General features: G+C 45.7%; 1 protein-coding gene and 1 long non-coding RNA gene across 5 annotated transcripts in view; one reads left to right on the forward strand and one right to left on the reverse strand.

Annotated features, from left to right (window-relative positions):
• The window catches only part of LOC119457742 (serine protease inhibitor 42Dd), a 123,280-nt gene that overhangs the window by 41,317 nt on the left and 64,171 nt on the right, over positions 1-17,792 (reverse strand). The window lies entirely within an intron of this gene.
• Positions 3,306-12,000, forward strand: LOC125946651 (uncharacterized). The gene is made up of 5 exons (XR_007467744.1): positions 3,306-3,687; positions 6,004-6,111; positions 7,617-7,690; positions 10,093-10,196; positions 11,875-12,000. It is a non-coding gene; the product is annotated as an uncharacterized LOC125946651 (long non-coding RNA).

A 17,792-nucleotide genomic window follows, 5' to 3' on the forward strand; every position in this document is an offset into this window, starting at 1 on the left:
GCACTAGCTCCCCCCCCCCCCCCCCCAGAGCACCAGAAAAACTTCTATGGGCACTCGTGTTGCACGTCCAACAAGTGTTGGGTGACACCTGATGATTCTTGCCAAGTCCGGAACAGGGGGCCTTGTGGAATTACATAATTATTCTCTCTAACTACATGCTTCAAGCACCTCTCTTTATGTCGCAATTATAAGTCAGCATATGCAGTGTGGTGACAAAAAGGACTAGGAACCTCTTCCATTTGCGATAACCACCAGTAAGACCATTCATACAAGATTAAGAGTTTGACATTTATCGAGCGTGTCACACGCACAGAGAAAGTCACGTGCACGCACAAACACACAAAAACACGCACTACAGCATTTTCGAGCCATATATTACTTAGAACCCCTTTCTTTGAGGCACGTGCAAGGTAGCACGGACCATGTCTTCTGCATTTTCGCTGACGCCATGAATCCCTTCCCAGGAGATAATTGTCAACCAGCGCTTCCCTGTAATGAACCCTGTCCACCGCACCTGTCTGCGCGCGCGCCTGTGAAGAAAAGGAGGCAATAAACTTAGAACCATCAAGGTAGGGATAAATTGTACACTGTTACGTACGCTGGTATATGCAGACACTCAATATGCTTGGTTCATGGCAGACCAAGCAGGCTATATATTTTTTCAGGAGGACTTCTCTTTCGACGCCAACAGCAGTGCAAGCCGCTATTAAATGGCAGCCTCTAGCCGAATCCACGAAATCCATATTCATAGAGCTTGTTTGCTAGTGTCCAACGTGACATATGACCTTAGAGGATTCTGGTTGCACCTAACTTGGAAAAAGGCCCTGCTAGCATACGGAAGCTCGATGACATCACCGCTTGTGATAGCGCCATCGTGCTACTGAGGTCGAGGTCATGGGTTCTATATCCTGGCCGCAGTTCCTGCATTTCAATGGGGGCGAAATGCAAAAAAAAAAAAAAAAAACAACGCTCGTGTACTTAGATTTGGGTACACGTTAAAGAATCCCGGATGATCAAAATTAAACCACAGTCAACTACTGCGGCTTGCCTCCTAATCAGATAGTGGTTTTGGCACGTAAAACCCCAGACTGTATTTTAACTTAGTTTAACCTGCGATTGCAGCTGCATAGCGAATGCGTTCGATATATACTTTTCATATGCCCTTTAATTTTCTACGCAGCACTCAGGCTGCATGCTGCCAGATTACTAGCCTTGATATTCCAAACATTTATCGGAGACGAAAAGCACATCTTTTCAGTTCTACTTGAACAAACCAGCAAGAAATCAGTTAGTCTGGACGACATCCCTAACATGTTTCTTTATAGGTACGCGGAATGGTGTGCAAGGTATCTTTACATCATATATAGCGAAAGTTTGAGGAATTAGTGGAAACACCATTAGACTGAAAAATACCCATCGTAGTGCTAGTATGCAATTATCGTGATAAGCATAGTATAAACACCTACAGAACAGTCTCTTTGTAGTGCAAGCGCAACAAAGTCATGAAACTCTTCTTGAGCATATACATCGTCTGTTTCAGTGAACATTATCTTCTTTTCAAGAGCTCGACATGACTTCAGGCATGGCTTATCAACTATTACACAACCAGTTCACACCACGAATGAACTAATATAGCCCAACTCGAATTAGATGTTTTGAGAAGGCATCACATGCGAACGTAAAGGCTTGATGCCGTTCTAGACAACCGACAAATTTTGCAGTGGCTTAATTGATACGTACCTAATAGAACGCCGCCAGCAATATGTTCATATAAACAACTCAAATTCAATATTCGCATCTGTTCTCTATGTTGTTCCTCAGGGATAAGTCTTCGGTCCACTTCTTTTCGTTATTTATATTAATGACAAGTTTATTTTTATTTGCTATGTGTGCTAATTACCCCCTAGCCTTGATGTGATACGTGTTTGTTTTGAATGTTCTTGGTGACTGGCTTTTTTTTCTGTTCATGCTGTTTACATGAACGTATTTGTCATGCATTTCCTGCTGTTTTCCCTTTCTGCACCCAGATCTGTCATGACCGATAATTTCCTTACTACAAAAGATGCCAGTAAGCGAACAACGAGGTGTCTGTAAGTGCCGAGTCAAGAACGCTGTGCATTACTGCCACATAGGAGGCACGCGACCTTCCTACGACCGGCTTCGCAACAATACGGAAATATGTTCTAAATTGTGACCACACCGTATCTCGAAGACCAGTAAGCGGACAGCAACAGGTTTTCAGGAGTCAATGCAACGCTAGAGGTTTTTCTCATCGCGAGAAAAAAAAAGAAAAAAAATTCTACGGAAGCTCGCGTAAACGAGAGGGAAGAAGGCGTGACTCCAATGCTGTTAACACGAAGGACCACCCGGACTTTTGCACAACAAGGATTTATGACACGAATTCTTGTTTAATGCGATGGCGTGACTAGACGAGAAATACACAGACAAAGAGAGGTACTACAAAGGAGTAAGTTGAGTCGACGTGTGGTTCTCCCTTTAAGTACACCACTGTTGCACGGCGCCGAAAGCGACAGCAGGCCGGGAGCTTGTACTGAAACGACAGGGGTCACACAAAGCGGAGCGCGAGTAACTGGAGCTTGAAAACGGAAGTCACAAGTTTTGCAGCTTGTCTAAAAGATAATTTTAAGCTCCGCAGGCAATAGCCAGAGCTCCTGAGGCTGTGACTTCTCATTCACGTGCATGGCTCGTTCAATTACGTCAGGCCACACAGCAGCCGTACATAGAAGAATGGAAGTGCATCATTCGACATAGTGATTTACGATGCCGGAAACAGAACGTTAAAGGCTTCTAAAAAGATCATTTCTATGCGACAGTAGCAGTTGTCTGAGTGCATCTAACAAGACGCCGTGACCCTTCGGCGCGGCTTTTTTACCTGCGGCGTTAGAGGGACTCCCGTTTTCCATTAGCCCATCAAGCCAGCTCGAACTCTTGAATTTCCTTTCTTCCTCGACAGGAACCATGAAAGGCTGAGACGATATAAGCATACGCTTTGTAACATATGTAGCAGGCGCAAGTTATTCAGGCGCCTTTGTGCGCCAAGTCTCACGGCCACACTACAAACGAAGCATCCGCGTAATATACGAGCCACTGCATCTGACATGAGGTCTTCCCACGAAGCTCTACCATAGTTTGCCAAGTTCTGGGATGCTACGTCACGCAGTAGACGACTGACGCTGCAGAGCGGTCCATTCGTCTTGTGCTTATATGTTCTCGAGCTTAAACTTACTGCCTTCGTCGTCACGTGTCATAGCCTTCTTGCCTCTCACGCTTTCTCCGAGTGAAGAGCGTGACTACGTCAATCTGCTTCTGGCTGACCTCTCTGCCTTCTTACTCAAGAGAACAGTTTTCCTCGCCCTCAACCTGCAGCAGCGTTGGTTATAGGCCTCGCATGAAGAAGAGCATCGGCATAAGATCTGTGGTCCTGCAGACCCGCGTCTATTTGTCAGGAGGCTTCCGGAAAGATGGGGCTCACTGCGTGTCGTCTGCTTCCATGGCTACTGCTCCTCGTCCTAGTTACAGTCCTTGCCAAGCCTGAATCCAAGAAAGTGGACAAGTCCAGATTCCCCAGATACACTGGCCTGGCGCGTAGGATGGTCGCGTTCGCCTCCAAGTCCTGCCACAAAGTTCACTTTGCAGCTGGTGAAAATACGGGCGGTAAGAGAAACGGTGAGTGCATGGATTTATACACCCCCCTAACACCCCGCCCCCCCCCCCCCCAAGTGGGTCCCGACCCCCCCCCCCCCTCGAAAAAAAATTATTCCGGACCAATACCCCCCTCCCCTCTCACAGACAGGCACTCATCCTGAAAAAAAAAATTGGAGGACGCTTAAGCTTCGCCTTTAAGAGTGGAACGCGATAGCATTCAAAGATCCCTGAATGCTTGTCAAGCTTCCCGGCAACTGCAGCTTTCTTTTAAAGCGATGCTTTCTATGTCTACCTTATTCGTACGTGAGCGCCGAAAACGCACTGCAGGAAAGCCAACTTACACAGTGGAACTGTCTGCGCATCTGCGCATACAATAGAACAATTTGCGCACACAATCGTAGAACCCTAAAGTTTACATTCGCAGTTGCACCGATAAGAACAATGGGAGCTGCAACGCCACGCTACCCAGACGTACTGTATATATCTGCATTGCATTACGCGCGTCACGCAATGCATTCCCGGCCGTCACACGGTAGGCCGCGGGTGCAGCGCATGGCAGAAGAGGCTGCCGTACGCGAACGTAAGCGCGAGCGCGATCGTGCCCGTAAGGCCGATCCCGTGTATCGGCTTCTTTTCCTTCTGTATATGCCTGTAAAGGAAATCAAGCGTCATTCCCATGCTGCGAAGGTGGATTACCAGCGAATCAGTTTAGCACACGACAGTAGAGGTGACACAGAATTTAGATCGAAGGTGTGATCAAATTTTATTTCTCTTGAGCGGCGACGGTGGTCGTCCGGAAGAAAGACACGCGCACGCACACTTTTATTTTGATCGGCGGCATACACTCGCGTGGAAGACTAGTAGACTACCGCCACCTCGGGAATCCGCAGCAAACTAGACACGCACGACGGGACCGCCACCCGGCGGAAAGCAGACGCGCGTCACAGGAGAGCGGAACGAAAGCGCTTGGAATGGCGACAAAGGGGAAAAGAAATCAAATTATGGGGTTTTACGTGCCAAAACCACGATCTTATTGTGAGGCACGCCGTAGTGGGGGACTCCGGAAATTTGGACCACCTGGATTTCTATAACGTGCACCTAAATCTAAGCACACGGGTGTTTTCGCGCGGCCGCCGTGGCCGGGATTCGATCCCGCGACCTCGTGCTCGGCAGCCCAACACCATATAGCCACAGAGCAAACACGGCGGGTGTCGACAAAGGGAAGGCGGTGCGAGCGTACACATGGCCGACGCGGGTCACACACACAGCGGCAAATCTTTGAGAAACCCTTACTATCTACCTGAGAGTCTGCTGATTTTGAAAGTGGTGCCTATTCGATAACTAATCTACTGAAAATGCATATCCAAGTGATGAGACGTATAAGCTTTTGCTTAGAATGAAGCGATTGTGCAGCAACTTAGGGAGCTGAGTTTTTGCACACGCAGATCTGTTGACGGACACGAGAAATGCATAGAACCCTAGCCATAGACAGCTTCGCTGTAAAAGTTCCATGAGCGGGATCCTCTAACAGTAGAACACAATAACAAGTAGCAGTAAATGAGGTTCGGACTTGCACGTGTACAAGAATTGTTGTTTGAAGACAGATGAAGTATTCCCTTTCATATTGGCGGAGAGCGTACACAGGAACAAAAACGCAATTTTTTTCAATGAGAGGCGTTGATGCGTGTCAAAAAAAAGCGAGTATAGCCAGGTTCACCGCAGCCACAACTCATAGCTGGCCGCTCCGAGCTCTCGAATCATTATTGCCTTGCCGAGTAGCAATAAACGCAATACCCTTTACAAAGGTGCACATTTTCACATCCTGAACGTAACCGGCGCACTGTACCATAGATAATTACTAGAGTGGCGTGGGCTTGTATTGCATTATACGGCCATTTTAAGTCCGCTTGTAGTCCTGGACACACTGAAAAATACGGATAGAAAGGACCAGAAGAAGTTGCTCCACATAGTGTGGTAAGTTCGAAACATGTAGATGAGGTCGCGACGCACAGATGACACACACAGGCTGAACTACAGAGGGAACTACACAGATGACATGATACAAGCACAAAGACACAACAATGTGGGCTTTGTCACACAAAACGTAGAGACGGAACTGCGCACAAATACAAATGTCCATGTTCTCATTTGTACCAGGTGTTATAGGTATATGAGGCACTTCGCTTGACGCCTCTTTCATCTGGCCTCTATTTCACGTTACTCTCTTCCTGATCTGTTCCCCGCAGTAGCACTGACCAGTGTGCACTGGAGACAACTGTCGTCGTGTCCATTTTCTCGTCACACACCAACCCGAAGCACCGTTTGTTTACTTTGCAGCTGCGAAACGGCAGGCTCACCACCGTCAAAATCAAGTTTGATGCCAAGCGGTGCAAACGGGGAGGCAGGAGGAGACGTTTCGAAAGGTGTTCGCCCCCCAGGTTTAATGTGAGTACGTTTATAGAATGCCAATGTTTTTCGGTGACATTTTTATGCCGAATTTCAGCAGAGAGCTTTCGTAAACCGAGTGGTCAATACCAAGCCCCGAAAACTGATCCAGCTACAGTCGCTTGTTGGACGTGCTGCTAACCGTACTTATGGAGCACGTTAAAAGACAATGTAATGAACTGCGTTATTGCCGTAAGAATGCATTATCATCTCATGTCATCTTTTCGTTCTCAGCAACACTCTAAATGAATGCGTTAAGTCTCTTCAGACTGGTGAGGCGTTCTTTAAAAACTGCGAAGCTTTCTTTACATGACTCCCCGGGATTCGGCCTGGCTGCTGCTGCTGCTGCTGCTGCTGGGCCAGATGGTATCTGCCCGGATATGTTTGTCGGCACTTATATATAAACATTATATGCGCGCCGACTGCAAGCTCAAGCAAATATTCGTCCTGTACCACGTTTACCAAAAAAGTAGTGCCAGTTTACGCACCTGTCTTCTGCGCAATCAAACAATAAATCCCGACGCAGAACCTGAACATATAATGTCGGCTCATAAGCCCATACACCTTTCATGGAAAAGCGCACAATATTCAAGGGCTTCCTTAATTTACTTGATTTTCTTTGACTTGGGTCATCGAGAATGTGCCACTGGCTATGGGCGCATTCTTGGCCAATCCTCCAGAAGGCGCACGGGTCACCGTGATATAAGAGGCATAAAATCCTTAGCTGTAGTTGGATGTGTGTCGTGCTTCGCTGTGCATGCACCCGTCATCACTACTTTTCTCTCGACGAGCTTCATCCATTGGCCCAATTCTCATGACATCGCTCCGTAGACGTCTAACACTGTGCCTACACCTGATTTGGTGTTTTCATTTCGGCATGGTTGGTGAGCGGTCTAATGCGTAAACATAGAAATTGCACGAGGTTAGAGTGTGACCCTTGTGATGGATTCTTTAGCATTTCGTGAAGGTTCACGCTGCATATGTTGAAAGTAAACACGAATGTAGGCATGACCTGTTGGTCGTAGAGCATTTTTTTTTACAGACAGCTCGACCAAAGCTTTAGTTCACAGATTCCAAAGTATGTGTTGGATCTGCGTAATTTTTGTTCCGGGAAAGTTCTCGTGATCTTGTTGCTCCTGCGGCAGGCGGTCAACAGAGGCGGGGAACGGGAAGTCGGTATCAAAATTTTTCTATCTGGCTTTATACATCCCGGTGATGCCCGAATTTCTGCAGTCTTTTGCTAAAGAACTCGCGACAACGTTCAAGAAATTTCGGATAGGGTATAGTCAGGTCTTGCGTCGAGCGATAAATTGATAACGGTTACAACGCGATGAAAAACGCTCAGCGGCAATAACTAAACGAGGTAAGAGGTACGTGACAATATCACCGATGACTCAACTGACTATTACAAAACGATGCTTTACTAGGTACCGATGGCTGCAACTTGGAGCGCCGCGCTTACGAGTTAAATGATTTGCACGTCCAACGCGCATTTATACATGCAGGCGTACTCTATCTGCGTTGGCACCGCGAAGATGAGGAAAGGAAGAAAGCCAAAAATATTAACTGTTGGCTGCAGGTAAGCTCACTGAATTCTTCAACCAATTTTCTTTGCGTCTACGCGGGTACCGTGCTTGCTTTGTTTTTTCGACACTTTGTGCAATTTAGTTGTTTGTTTGCTCGTTTAGTTACGTATAGTGGCAATGAAAAAAAAAATAGCGCAGCTTATCGGCGGCCAGAGCTGAAAAATCGCGATACAAGGTGCTGCTGTGCACGAGTATGCAGAACAGAAAGTGAGAGAAACCGAGACGATAAATAGCCTGCAAATGATGGAAACAAAAACGTCCATGCAGTTTTACAAAAACGGCAAGCCAGAAACCGCGGAAGAAAATGCGTATGATACTACTACAGAGGGCTATGCCGGGCTTTTCAATGCCCCAACCGGCTGCCCGAGGGGAAGAAAATGCACAGGAGCAAAATATTTCCAAACCGGTCAGGTATGTGTCCGCTGCAGAAAACTATATGCAGACGAGTCACCACAATTTAGTGCAATGGGTAGGTATACTCACTAAGCCAAGGCCCATAAAAAAACGTTCACCTTCCAGAAGCGCTGTGCTTCAAATCTGATAGGAGCGTTAAATGGCCAGCGGTTGAAATAAGCAATAGACGTTTAGAGTATGGATGGAAAAAAAAAATGTCCGACGATTACGATATGAGAGCGCGGGCATGATGAGCGGCATCGGAGCGCAGCTGTGGATAAAAAACGACGACGAACGCGCGAGCAATGTGGCACGAGCGCGCCTCTGTGACCACGTGACATGTGCAATCAGGCACGCACTATATAGGCACACCTGTAGTAAGCCACAACCGTGGAGCAGCCGTGGCTTTAGGGAAGCGTGCCCGTCTCGCACCGCGGAGGCCTGGGTGCCATTGCCACCCAGGCCAAAATTTACCAAATTTTCTTTTCAGTTACACTAATTTACTTTGTTTATAAGGAACCTCCCGGAGAAACGTGACGTCAATCCGAGCATTTTTAGGACGTGTTTTTACTGTTTGCGGCGTCGGCCATTTTGCGTCACGGCGCAGTTTCGCCAAGGTCACCGCAAGGTCACCGCAATGGCGCCGCCAACATAGACACCTAAGGCTTTCGCCGTAATCGTCATCATGCGGAGCGTGAGTGCTGGCTCTTCTCTTGTTTTCAGCGCGGGAGAGGTCGGCACTTATCTACAAAATCCTTCGAACAATCGTTAATCTATATCACGATCTTCCCATCTCACGTTCCCATTCTGGTCAGACGTCAAATTAAAAAAAATATTTTTTTCAAGCCGCAGCTTCAACGGCTCGGTATTCTTGCTCTCAGCGCGTCGTCAGCTGCAACGCCACCTATCGCGCTTTTGCCGCTCCGATCACCGGTGCTAACCTTTACCCGTTGCCACTGTACACTCCTGACTTATGGCATAGTCATGGATCAAAATACAGCGGGGATTTTTTTTTCTCGTAAGACCACAAGATCAACACAGAAAAGAGACGATCGCGTTAACGTAACAAACTTGCAGTGGCAAAGTGGTAGTCCCGTATTCAAGGTGCTTTTTTTTTATTTACCTTTCATGAACAATTTCTCAATATTACCCCTGGGAAACAGCGCAATCCTAGTCATTGAGCTGGATTACTCGAAGAGGCGGACCGTACTTGCGCAAACGATGCAATTGCATAATCGACTGATACTGAGATCTCGCTAATTACGTGTTAACTGATTAGAGAAACGGTAGGGTCACCACCGTCACCATCAAGTTTGACGCCAAGGATAAGCGGTGCAAACGGGTCGACAAGAGGAGACCTTTCGAAAAATGTTCGCCCCACGGGTTTGATGTGAGTGTAGATAGATATGTATATATATATAGATATAGATATATATATATATAGATAGATAGATGTATGTATGTAGTGTATGTATGTATGTATATGTATGTATTATGTATGTATGTATGTATGTATGTAGTATGTATTATGATGATGTATGTAATGGATGGTATGTAGTAATGTATGTATGTATGTATGATGTATGTAATGTATGTAGTATGTATGTATGTATGTATAGATAGATAGATAGATAGATAGATAGATAGATAGATAGATAGATAGATAGATAGATAGATAGATAGATAGATAGATAGATAGATAGATAGATAGATTACATTATGCTTCGGAAGGTAACGTGGTTCGCGACATCTGTGACGCTGAGGGTACTTTAGTTAGGATTGGCACAGTGAAACAAGGTCATTGTTGATAGTAGCGCCTCTCCGTCCACCGTGCTTTCTTTTGGCCTCGTGTTTCTTTGCGCTTACTTCCCTTTGGCAATGCGAAATCCGCATGTGCGGAAATGGCAGCCGCGAAAAAGAAAGTGCAAAATTATTTCTCCATCTGAAACAAGCTTAATGCATTCCATGATCATCGCGTGGCGATCATTTTACTTTTGTGCAGGAAGAAGAATATGTCACCCAGAGCAAGCGAATCATACGAAGTTATGGAATCAATAGGATTAAATGCATTCTACGAGTAACATGGTACATCAAGGTCTTCTCCAGGTGGGCATTTTCAGTGTTCCGTGCAAGAGCAAGTTATACTTACGGTCTGCACTGACTCGTGTAACGTTGTATGCCGCCTTGTTGGGTCATATGCCTAATCAGGCAAAAAGGAACAAAACATGACGGAAAACGACACAAAGTGTGTAACAAAATTTTTGGCATTATTTATTCACCGAGTATACATGGTAGATGGCGTCACAATCGGGCGCTGCAGCTCCTACTGTCCTATGCTCCCCGTCGTACACGATAGTTTCACCAGGGCTCGTAGTAGTACCTGTCCTGTCTGCGCCTTGCTAGCGTAGTGACGGTTATCGATAGTGATAATAATGGTGATAAACATAATTAAGATTATGATCTTCAAAAACAGTACAAACTCACTGTGTAGGAATATGTCAAGATACGGGTGCTTCTATAACAACAAATAAATAAATGAAATACGAAAGAAAGCGATCCAATATCAAATAAAGTGGTGCGCACCTAATACAGCAGCCACACATCCAACGAAAAGTATAATAATATAAATACAATTAATGGACAGGAAACAAGTTGGGTAAAATGTATTTCACAAACTTTGAACACTTCTTTGTTTTTGTTTTCAATTTTTGCTTATGATAATTCAATATTTTTCAATTTCATTAAGAGTCAATTGTGTATGTCAGAAGAACGGCCGCTTCAGTGCAGTGCTTTGTACGCTTCATTTTCTCGAGACTTCAGTCATGGTTGCCAGCTTCAATGAGCTAACTAGGTGGCGCTGGGGTGTCGAGGTACGCCAAAAAAAATTACGACACTCGACGAATACTTTGAACCAAGGACAATGAAACACTTTTCAACATGCTACAAAGTGTTCCCGATGTGTAGACAATGCAGCGGTCAACGTATGAGCCAAATATTATTCCGCTTCATGGAGCAGGACGCCTACAATCTCACACAATTCGTCGCTCGAACTCTTCTGTGCCTTTTCCGTTCTCTTCCTGCAGTATGCTACGTCCAGCGATGACGTTACAGTTAGCAATGCCCTAGCCGGTGGAGTAATGTTGATGAACATGAATTACTCCCGTGCTGCTGAAGCTCGTGCACAGCATGCCCACATTTCCACATCTCTTGGAAAACGGGCAAGCAGCGAATGTTAGAGCGTCCTGCCCGTTCTGTCACCGACCGGTCACGTACTTTTATCGCTGTCGGGCGCTTTTGTCTCAGGTCAGCTTCGCAGGGCTTCTATAAGCCCGTCGTGCAAGGCAGAAGAAGGAAGAAGGCAGAAAAGAAAAGAAGGGAAATTAGGCGTGGCCCTTCAATCGACTCCTAATTGGTGCCACCCTAAATCGTCCGACTTAACTAAGGAGAACAGAAGTGTTGAGAGAAAATGGGGAAAGTAAGCATTACGCTCATTGTGTCGCCCTATATTATTTGTTCCTGTTCCAAACTTTCTTCGGGATTATACTATTCGTTGAAATCTATCGCAATTGCTTCTAGTGTGTTTCTGAGCTTTCAAGAAAAGTGTTTCATTGCCCTTGAAGTCTGCCCAACGCTTGCTTGACCGAGGCACAAGCTGGTGTAGAGAGGACTCACCACCGATCTTTAGGGCAGTTTCTTGTAGGCTCGCCTAAAGTGCCTCGTTCCTTACAATAATTGCACGATGTACTTTTACTGCAGTCGATATAAATATAATTTATTCTTCCAGCCAAAACGCGGGAGCATCTGTACAATCACTTTCCAGCCTCACTTCTTGGGGAGCAAGGTCACGCAACCTTTGCACCAGAGTAGAAATAAACATTTTTGTTCGCCATCGCTTCCTTTTCAATTGCTCCTCGTCATGGACCTACGTACATCAGTGCGTCGCACAGTTCTCCTGGTAAGCATTGCTTGTTGATCAATTGATTGATAAATTAATCAGTCAACAACTCAGTGAAACTCTTCTGATTGTGTGCATTGAATACGTCCATACAAAAAAACTCGACGGACAGGCAGTTGTCACAACCTAAAAAATTCTAGAAATTTTGAAAATGTGAAAAAGAACAATGAAAGAAAGACAAGTTCTTTAACAAAAACATCTGACAATATGAGGACAATATCTTAAGATATTACAGTACAGCTTAATAATAATATAAAGCTGGTCCAACGCACGTCTTAGAACCGATGTTAAGCGAAGTTTTCTTGAAACGTCTAATTAAATCTTGTACAGTGAGGCACAGGAGACGTTTGATTGTAGTTTGCCACCACTTTGTGGACATCTTTTTTTTTTTCATACCTTCATCGACAGCTTATACCGACGCTGCAACCTTATACACGCATTTTTACAGCTAATTACCAGCAATTGCTTTTATACCTAAGCGCATGAAAAACAAACAAAAGAACATGGTACGATGAGAACGTATTAACATGCCACCAGTTTTTTAACTGTTTATAAACGCCATACATTATACATGGATGCAGCAGTTGGTGCCTCGGCGTCAGCCATAGCTTTAACGGAAAAACAATATATTATCATTCACACAGCAATCTTCCAAACAACAGAGCTGCAATGGGCTGAAATGTCAGCTATCGTCAAATGCACGGAAATGACACCTTCGAATGAAAGGAAATGCATAATTTTAATGGGATTCTAAGAAAGCATGCAGAAACCTTCAGCGAGGTCAGATCCCCAATCAGGTCTGCTAAGCCAAAAGAAAACACCTGAAAAGGCCTCAGGAAGGGTTCTGGCTATCAGAGCACGAATAACTAGAGGGTAACGAAAGTGTGAATCAGCTCACCCGAGAAGCGTTAAGCTGGGCTCCCCCCTTCCCCGAATCTAACTAGCCACTCCTAGAGCCAGAAAAATCTATCCTCCAGATCCATTCCAGGAGCACAGAAAACTTCCCGTCTATCGTCAGGAAGCTCCCGTGTAGTGACACGAAGGCAAGACACATTTATTAAGCAAGCCCAAACGAATAACTTGTTAACACCATCCAGGAACAATATTATAGCTGGACTGAACTGACCCCCCCCCCCCTCCCTCAACAACGTGCAAGTACTGCAACTGGCCACCCCAACGCCACACGCATTCTAGGGTGGGGAACTCGACCTCCATCACATCCCTCCGAAAACGCAACTCAGCCTACTCCCTCTGCCGAGTGGCTGACTCGGGCCGCATCCATCTGTGGCCAACAGTATCTGGAGGTTTATATTAAATCGGCAATGACGCGAACGGGACCAGCGAGCTTCTGGACGGAGGGAATGGATCGATTACTATAACCCTGATTATTCAATGCCTTCTCTATCTCTCTCTTCTGTATCGGTGCAGTTTTGATTATACTGTCTCCAAGGTCTGCCTAGATTATCATTACATTATTTCCCGGACTTCGGCCTAGGTTCGATTGCACTGTATGTGGGATCGGCTAGTTTACTCGTCAGCATGCCGAACCCAGGAAAGGTAGGCACAAAGAGCTTTGCGCTAATAAATACAGGCGTGGGTCTATACAAGATCTTTGCACCGGTTACGGCAGGGCATTGACGCTATTAAGAATGGCGCTATTAATCTTTTTCATTCGCTCTGATAATCTCAGCAAGTTTTGGAATTCTTATCTGACGAAGAAAAAAAGCTGCTATTTCGCTCTGTTAGGGAAGAGAGTCTGGCACGCGGCCTACACATTCCGCACTTTAGTTTCTTGGGGCAGTTTCTGCCTACTTAGTGTGCCTTTCCTGCATGGTAAATATTACGCTGTGCCCAGTGAAAACACTTCGTCCGTAGGACACACGAATCATGTCCAAATTTCCATGCACCGTTTCGGAGACAAATAGAACATCCACCGGACGTCCAGTTTGGGATATCCTACTCAAGGATATCCGTCTCAAGGATATCGCACATGCAGCTGTCTCGGATATCCTACCATGGATGTCCGAAGGTTATCCCACGTGGACCTTTTCCGGTATGCACATGAATATTTGTTATCCAATTGATGCTTTGTTCTTGAGCTTCCCCATAACAGAATTGTGTTTTCTCACATGTTCAAATCATAATATAAAGCTAACATGTGTGCAGCTCGAGTGCATGCCGTACTTTACAAATTTTCTGACGCAATTTTCTTTCAAAACTGCAGTTAGCTCAACTGCAGTTACTTAGCCCCCTGCGCTTGGCGGACAGACAGACAGACAAAGAACTTTATAAAATAGGTCCTGAGAAGCCCTGCCCTAGGGCAGAGCTGCAGGCATAAAAAATAGGAGTGTACTGCACTTCCGGACACGTGTGTGCGTGCGCCGGTAACAGACGCACACAATGTACCTGCTCTTGATGCATGGGCACTCTGCCCGCTGCATCTGTCGCACAGCGTGTGCTGTGACCACAATAGACATCATAGCGAACGCTGTAAAAATGACCCTGGCATATGTCCTTAAAGTGTACGCAGCATGTCTGCATGATGTCCCTCGCGGGCATGCAAAGGATGTCCGCAGGACACGGAAACTGCGGCCAAACGTTCATAAGACAAACATCAACAGGACGTATACTATATACACGTGGATCTTCTGCGTCGTATCTTACGATGAATAAGCACCTGTGGTGGAGGAAACCGACGTGACTGTTCAATTTACTGGACAGGTCGCCAGTTGGCCGTGATTTCAGGCCCATTATAGAAGATGCGTAGACAGAACAAGCGCGAGATCACAAAATGCCCAGGAAATGTAGTTCCAGCACTCGCGTATCTTGTGCCAATTCTCAGCTTAACAATTATACTGACTGCGACTAATGCCTTCAGTAAGACATTCTGATCGAACTAGCCGCATTGACCAGCAGTCCGCAGCCGCCTTCATCGAGAGTGCTTACACTCCATTCACAGCAACCACACCCTCAAAAAAACTCGGCATCGTGCTTCTTGAAGCGGAATCTGCGGTAAACTTTCATACGCTCACTTTCAACAGCGAAGACACTCTGAAAGTATTAACGCCGCCCCATTTCCTTGCAGGGAAGTGCTTCGTGAGCCTACCAACAATCGGCATCGGAAAGCCTGCAGATGAACGGCCAACTATCTGCGATGAAGAGCTTGTGGCCAAAAGGCCACACTCGATCGAACGTGGCGTATACATAGCGGCGAGACTACCTGTTGGTGTTTCGTGGAACACATCATAGTCATCTGCCACTGACATCTGCCTTGAAAGCTGGTGACGTGGCTATCGGCGAGGAAATTGTTCCTGGAAAAGACGGCGTGTCCCACCATGTTTGCATCATGTCGCTTCACGCCCGCAAGATCAAGCTCCCGATCCACTCCCGTCACTCAATTGTTGGAAGCGGAGTTGAGCAGCTCAGATGCTGCAGGACGTTGACAACAGCAGTTAAGTCAAGGCGACGTGGCGTCGCTACCATCATCACGCGCACACGTGAGGGGGAAACGGGGCTAGCAAAGCAGTCACAGTGAACAGTCATAGCCGAGGAAGTAAAACATAGTCTCTTCTTTCTCGACATTCACTCTACCACAGTTTGCACTTTGTAAGGCGGTGGAGTGTTCGCCTGTCATAAAGTCTTGTCGATAAAAGGTGTTGTCTGAAAAATCACATTCACAATTTCTCCCTAGGGCCTTCCAGTTGAAGTTCTACAGCTCGCAATCGGTAATTAATGTCCTGATGCTTCCATATTTAAAGAGAGTCAAAAGAAGCAAGAAACTTCTATGGGTCCTTTACAGCATACAATAAGACTGAAATAAACGATGCCCGACGACGCCCACGCCTTCGCCGATTACAATTTAGTTAGTGAAAAGATTTTACTACGACCGTAGCAAAGCGCTCGAATGAAGGATTCTGTCCCCGTCCGTCTGTCAAAGGGCGCAATACATGAGTTCATCAACTTCGTTCCTAATAGAGGGCGACTCCGCCGTCGAAGCAGGCGTTGCGTTACGTGACCACGCATAAATTATCTCCTATTTGAAAGGCAAATCCTCTCTCGCTGTATTCATACACATCTTCGCCTCCGGTGAGTCCGAACCCTCCTGAGCACCATTGATTCCCACTTTTCGCATAAGGTATTTTAAAGCGTTCGTTAAGCGGATGGTGCAAGACGTACAACTACGGCTGCAGTTCTTAAATTCCGCTCGTGAAAAGACAGGTTACAATGAGGAGCACAAACAACACCCTTCTGAGGGAACCAAATGGTCGCCTCAGTCTGCTGTCAAATTCAAATGGGCTTCTCAGTCTTGTCGGTACATGTTACGACTAGTAAAATCATGGTGCAATGGAAAGAATTTCTTCTGGCCATAAATGTAGTACATATCTGCTGGATTCATAGATGAAGTTGGTAAAGTTAAGGCAGTTGACAAACCGACGTGCTTAGTGGTGTCTATTTTTTCAGGGAAGATGGTGTTTCTTCTAAACACTCAACTTACGTATCTATGATCTTGATCTGCAGAGAATTACCTACAGAAAAATCACCGGAAGAACCAGTTTTTAAACCCTATAGAATTTAAATAAACAACGAGTTGTTTAAAAACAGTGAGACCAAAATTATAAGGAAGTAAACCTTGTAAATGGACGTCCACCTCTAATTTTCCGGCGATTTCCTTCTTGGTTGTGCAATTTCTCCCACCAACCACTGCAAAATATGACTGAAATTCGCAACTTGTCGGCATCCCATGTGTGAATTTCTCGATACCTTCGGCTGCCTCATATGTAGCAATGAACTGAACTTATAGTTTTAACAAAGCTTCCATAGGGAATGCATTCCAAACAACAACGCCATACTGCAAGAGAACAGCTTTTATACGATGCCTGACTCAAGAACGCATGCAAATTCATGACGGAGATAAAGTCAAGTACGATTCATAAAGGAAGACTGCCAAGACCACACGGCTTGTGCTAGATGATGAGGTTAGTTTAAACTTTAAACAACTAGAGCCAAGGGAGTTTTCTTTGAAGGGAACCAGGAGCAGGACAATGAAATGCACCATGGGGGGGGGGGGGGGGGGGGGGGGGGGGGGTAGAAGAAAGGAAATAGTTTAGCATGTCAAAACAAAGTCGCACATAACAATAAAAATATAGCACCCGGAGGCGTGCGTCATCTTCATCTAATGTTACAAGGAAACAAATACAAAAGAACGGTCTCGAGTGATTTAAGATGTTAGCGACAGAACCTCAAGCAGGTACACAGTTCGCACTTTAAACAAAAGTGTGATAGTTTCTCTTCCTGTCTAGGCTCCTGCGCTCACACAAAAGATCAATATAACCGATGGTGTCACGCTCAAATATATGCTACAGGAAACCCTCGATGGCGCAACTATATAAACCTTGCGGGAAGTTTCACACATACTTGGATCTGAAATGCTCATTTGCTGCTTTGCGAAGTAAGATGGTGTACGGGGCCTTTCGGCGTAAAATTTCATTTCCTATTATTCTTGCGTGCACGATCTCTTGAGAGCTGCTGCTTCTGAGAATGGTAGATCTAATAGGCAGCAATGACGCAACAGTTCACATTTGATCCTCAGACCTTTGTCACGTACTCCATTCAGATGATGACACTTTGCGAGCTGTTGCTGCTCTCCTTTAGAAACCATCGGCGACGTGACAAACTGGTCGTTAAATACCAAGTGACTAAATTACGGTGAAATTTGATGACGTCATCAATCGTATCTAAGTACTAGA

This window comes from Dermacentor silvarum, chromosome 7 (genome assembly GCF_013339745.2).
Source record: "Dermacentor silvarum isolate Dsil-2018 chromosome 7, BIME_Dsil_1.4, whole genome shotgun sequence".
In the NCBI taxonomy this organism is placed as follows: Eukaryota; Metazoa; Arthropoda; class Arachnida; order Ixodida; family Ixodidae; genus Dermacentor; species Dermacentor silvarum.